General features: G+C 36.8%; 1 pseudogene; it reads right to left on the bottom strand.

The window, feature by feature from the left end:
• Positions 1-1,605: 1,605 nt before the first annotated feature.
• Positions 1,606-2,382, bottom strand: LOC116864747 (annotated as a pseudogene).
• Between the last annotated feature and the right edge of the window lie 3,647 nt (positions 2,383-6,029).

Genomic DNA, 6,029 nt, shown 5'->3' with positions numbered 1-6,029 from the left:
TCCTTTAGTGTGGATGAATCTATGAATATGATGAGATATCATTCCTTTGATTATGTTACATTATATAGCAAAAGGGATTTCTGAAGATGTAATTTAGATTATTAAGTTTAATGACAGATTCAAATACTGCAGATTTTGCTATTAGTTACTAAAAATTTTACAGATGTACTTAAGGTTTGCTGAATTGGGATTAATAAAAACAGAGAGGATTTGGATGGGCCTGACCTAGTCACATAAGCACTGTGAATTTGAATTTAGAGGTCAGAGATAGAAGTTAGAAACCGGAAGCAGGAGAGACCTTATTTTTCTGACCTTGAATGAGCAACCACCATGTTACAGAGAGGGCCATATATCAGGGAATGTTAAACATCTTCTGATCTTACAATCGCAAGAAATTAAGTTTTGTATGAGGGTTGAAAATTTACATGTTTTATTCATGGATATAACCTCAGGGCCAACAGTACTGCCTGGTACATCATTTTCAGACTGACTTAATGACTTCTGGTACTTTAGTCTTCATATTTCTTACCCCCGTAACTAAAATAAGTCTTTAATGTGGATGGGCGTTAATCGATTCCTCTTGGAAATATTTATATTTATTATTTTAGATCTATATTTAAAAGATATTCTTTATAATATGTACCCATAAAAGTTAACTGAGAGTTCAATCAATGTTGAACACAGATCCTAATACATAATAATAGGTACAGTGTGAAGTAATGGAGGACATATTGACCACGGATGTGAAAATATGCATTCTCCGTTGAGCAGCATGACCTTAGGCAGATGATGCTACTTCCCTCTGCAGAAAACTCAAATAGCTCTCAAGCCATAGAATGAAATCAAAATTCCTACCATAAGCCAAGAAGGGCTTCTGCCCTTGGCCCTGAACTCTAGAAGATCTCACTCTGGCCCTATGTTGTGCCCTTTCCCATGGGGCAATTGGTTTGTGGGCCTAAAGGGATATACCCACCTGAAACCTATCTACCTTTGAGATCACATCCAAGATAGCTAGAACCCGAACTCCGTATCCCTGACTCAAATGGGCTTGAGTCCATTCCCAAGGACTACATTTTCTTTTCCCTTGGGTTGATTTCATATGAGACTGCTTCCAACTCCACAGAAGGCACTTCCCAAACACTTTCCTTTCTCTGAGTTTGCTGACGTTTTCTCAGCTAGAACACCTTTTCAATTTCCACATTTCTTGATTTCCAATCAGAATGAATGCTCATTCCTCAACTATACATATTTCAAGTCTCTGCATCTTATGTTGATTTTTCACCAGTCTTCTACACTAAATTATAAATTGATGGCAAGCAAGTCATTCTTGTTCGTGTTGGTGTTCTCTACAGTACATATTTCAGGGTCTCGTACCCAGGAAATATCTGGCAGTTCAAAGAAAGAAACTTTTCTGAGCCTAGGTTTCTCATCTCTATTTCAATGAATGTTGATTTTAATGTTTTCACGATAAATAAATACTTCTCTTGATGACTGCAGGTATGTAAGTCTGTTTGATAGTATTCAGAACCATCACAGTAATGGTGGTCTTCCTGATTGGTGTGTAGTCTTCAGTAATTATAAGGAATTACTTGTCTGAAACTGCTGTCAAAAAAGCAATACTCCATTTATGCTGCCATCATTTTCAGGATTGTTGGTAACCTGGGCACATTTGCCCCAAATAACTTTGCCTCCTAGTGTCACAAGGCCCAACTCACTTACGTTCACCTCAATTACAGTACCTTTGGTACCTTTGGTAATAACACCCAAAGTTGTATATAGTAGGGATGAAGGATTCTTTTTTATGCCAAGAATTGGCAGGTAAAAGGTTGGTTTCAATTCAAGATGTGTTATATGGGCCTTTTTGAAACATAAGCCCATTGGTCTAATGAATCTCTCATATTTAGGTAGTTTTCGAGTAACGCTGTCTCCAAGAAAACAGACTTTAGTGACCATCCTCTTCCATGCTTGCTTTTTCCTCTTTCCTGTTTGAATAACTTTTAATAGTTCTGTTTCTCCTTAGGCATGTGGGGTAAAGGAGCTTCCCATTTCCTTGCTTTCTCTTTTTGTCTTTTTTAATCATTTTGGAAAGTACTTTAGCTCGGGACTGTCCCTCCCTGTCCAGTAGATACTGAGGTACTGCTCCTTGTGGAGTCTTTTCATCATTCTTTTGTTTGGTGTTTCTCTTTTCATGCATCTTGATAGTCTTTTTCATTTGTATTTTCTCAGCATGGCACCGAGCTGAGCTTTCAGACCAGTTATCTTTTTTGCCTTCTTTGAAGGCTCATGAGCCTTTTGACCTTCTTTCTTTCTCTTTTTCTCATGGCAATCCGAACCATAGCCATAGTGCTTCCGGTGTAGCTCAATATATTCATTTTGTGGCATGGTGATGTTCACGGAGCCGTAGGGTACACCTACCAAGATGTGAACCTCGCAGACCTGTGAGCTGACTCCACGCAAGCCACCACAGGAAAGGGTTTCTCACCTCTAAAAAGCAGAGCCCTACAAAGATTATCTGTAAGGTTTGTTCCAGGTCTACCATTTTACATTACTGCATATGAAAATATTGTAAGATTTCAGTGAACAGAAAAACAATATTGAAATGCATAATATAATAGACTCCTAGAAATCATTTAGACTAGAAAAGTAGAAATCAGTGTAGGAATTCTTCCTACAACATCCTGGAAAGATAATTACTCAGCCTAACTTGAAGATCTTCAGCAATAAGGAACTCCCCATCTCGTAAGTCAGCATTTTACTTTGTTTTCCTTGAACTGTGAATAATCAAAGACTGTTTTTCCTTATATGGAACTTAATGCAAGTATTCTTCTATCTAAACCAAACATTTCCAGTTTTGTGTTCCTATTGTGTTCCTATTGTGACTGTGTTCCAGACTCCTTCACTTTCTTGTGGTCCTGCACTGAGCACATTCCAATCTCTAATTTCACCTTCCAGACATGTGACTAGTATGAAGAGCAGTTAGGAACGCCTATCTGCTTTTTCATCTGTGAAAACATCCCAGTTTAACAGTTTTGTTGTGTTGTTTTTATTTGTAAGGGTCACACACTATTGGCTTATATTGAGTTTATAGTCAAGTAAACCCACTAGCTTTTGTTCATAGAAATTGCTGTTATGGCAGGTGTCTCTTATCCTGTAAGATAATCTTGGAAACCAATAATATCTTGTTAGGGTCTCCCCAATATTTCAACCTGTCATAATATTTTTATAACTTGATTCAGACATCCATCATATTAACCATCTTTGTGTTGGCTGCAGATATGATAAAAAGGCCCTCTTGTCCTCATTTAAATTACTAGTAAAAATGTTGCGCACAAGAGACCAAAGTATAAAACTTTGTAGCATGTCATCAGATCACCATTTTCCAAATTATATCCTTCATGATGCTAATTCCAGGAGATGCTAAAAGGGAAAAAAAGGAAAAATTTACATGATCGGATAAGTTTGAGAGACACCACATACTACATGCCCTTCTCGGGAAGTCTCAGTATATATTGCACATTATAAAGTGAGGACTCTTGGCAGTGGTAATAAGTCTTGTTTAAGTTCAGTTAACCCAATATTTCCCAAGCTTATTTGTATAAAGAAATCTGGGTGGTAGATGGTGTTTTAGTTTGTTTTAACATCCTGTCATGTTCCTGGTTCATGGAGTACACTTTAAGATACTCTCTTACACCTCCAATAATATGCTTTAGAATTTTACCATGAAGGACCCAAATTAATAAGTATATAGTTTCAAAGACTCATTTTATCCCTTGTGAGCTTTAAGGTGAGGCCTCCCCTACTCCATTTAATATTCCCTATGATTCCTTAAGGTTTCTGTGATTACAAATTGTTTTAATATTCTGGGTTATATTGCTCTCCCCTTTAATTTACTTGTCTTCATCTGTCTTGTGCTTTGTTTTCCTTTTCTCCATGTTTCCTCTTTTTTCAGCTCAAAAATAATTTTTTTTTAATATGAGAGTTAACAACAAAACAATAATCAAGAGTTTAGTCTTGGAGCACCTGGATGAGTCAGTAGGTTAAGTTTCTGCCTTCAGCTCAGGTCATGATTCCAGGGCTCTGGAATCGAGCCCCGCATCAGGCTCCCTGCTCCTTGGGGAGCCTGCTTCTCCCTCTCCCTCTACCTGCTGCTCCCCCTTCTTGTGCTCTCACTCTCTCTCTAATAAATAAATAAAATCTAAAAAAAAAAAAAAAAGAGTTTAGTCTTGTACTAACATTACTCTATCTCACCCAAGTGGATTTGGCATGTTCTTCTCACACTGGGTTTTAATTCTAGATTCTTTTCCTTTTTTTTTTTTTTTTACTCCTACTCCATTTTGGACTTTGACTAGGATTCTTATGGGTTTATGACACTCTTATTTTCATTTTAGCTATACACTGTTTATTCTGTCTTTTGTGCATGTCTTTTTAAAATATTATCTCATCCCAGACAGTACCTAAGGCTCTATTTTTTTTGTTGTTGTTTTAAAAAATATAATCTATGTCTGTATTATCAAAATGCCATTGTTACTCTTCCATTTCTGTGAAGCAATCTTCCCTTTCAGAATCTCTGGACATGTGGTTATACCTAATTTGTCTTATACTTTTTGAGATATACTTTCCTAAAGTCCTGGGTAGATGTCTGGCTGCCCCCCCCAGAATTCCTTTCCACAGGTTTATTTTTAATTCTAAGAATATTGTTCACATTCTCCAAAGTTACTATCACTCCCATTGACTCAATCAGGATTTTTTGTTGTTGTTACAAAGAATTAAATTCAAAGTAGCAGTTCTTCTTGCTTAGTTCTGGACTAATTGAGACTGAAATTATTGACAAAGCAATATAGAGTTAGGTAATACTGATTTCTTTATTAAATATATGAGTGACTACTAAGTGCCAGGCAAAGTTCTTGCTGGAGGAAATAAGGCACAGAATCAGACAGAGGGAGGATGCAGGGGACATAGTAAATACAGATAATCTCACCTAACCATAGGTTACATAAATAAAATAAAATACCATAACACAATAGAAAGCTATGAGGTCAGGAAAGGCCTTGGTAAGGAAGTAACATTTGAGTTGAAATCTCAATGTTGAGAGAGAGCCTATAAAATATCTCTGGGTAGAATATCTCACACTGAGGATCAGCAATTACACTAGTCCTACAGTGAAGATATCCTTGGCCTATTCAAGAAAAAGGAAGGCAAAGGGGCTGAGCATATGGAATAGGGGATAGAGTGATAGGAAACAAAGTACAGAAAATCAGCAGGAGATGAAGAGGGAAACACATGTCAGGTGGTGTCACCTGATAGACAAGCTAAGTCACGTAGGAATGACTGTGAGGTTTCAGTCAGGATGGAAACATGATCTGGTTTATATTAAAAGAAAAAAACAAAAACCCTCTCATTCCAGTGTGAAGAACAAGTGTGGGAATGACTGAACAAGATGGAAGTAGAGACAAACAAGAAATCTATTAGAGACTTCAAGAATAGGAAGCTGAGGCCCTTCTCACTGCCAGAGCTCAACCCTGTCATTTTTGTGATCTTAGATATGAATATGATTTTTGTTTCCCCTGATTGGACAATGTTTAGCATGTTTTCTAAACTAGATTATTATTTCATCTCTCTCTCTCTCTCTCTCTTGTTTTTTTTGCTCATTAACATGCTCTTCTTTCATCTGGGTCAAGGCTTTTCACATAGTCAATGTTTCCTTGACATATAAGTACCTCATTACCCCCATCTCAGAATTATTTTTTCTTTGAACCAGACTAATAGTTTAGATGTTCCATCTGTGTAAAAAAAAATGTTATAAATGATGCTGCTGGAGTTATTCCATGCAGAGGCCCTACATTGGCTAGAATATGTTTTAAACCATGAGTCATGTACCATGTTCTATTCATATTTTATACTTTGGAGGAATTCTCTTGAGTTTCCCAAAATTATTAAAATGTTCCCATTTTAATAGCTGTGTTTTGGATATGAGAAAGGAAAGAAACTAACTGTTACTGAAAGAAGTCTGGGGAACAAATAACGTATCT

The sequence above is a fragment of the Lontra canadensis genome, unplaced genomic scaffold, assembly GCF_010015895.1.
Source record: "Lontra canadensis isolate GAN:19392208 unplaced genomic scaffold, GSC_riverotter_1.0 scaffold6, whole genome shotgun sequence".
Taxonomy (NCBI): Eukaryota; Metazoa; Chordata; class Mammalia; order Carnivora; family Mustelidae; genus Lontra; species Lontra canadensis.
This window is presented reverse-complemented; position numbering and strand designations above follow the sequence as displayed.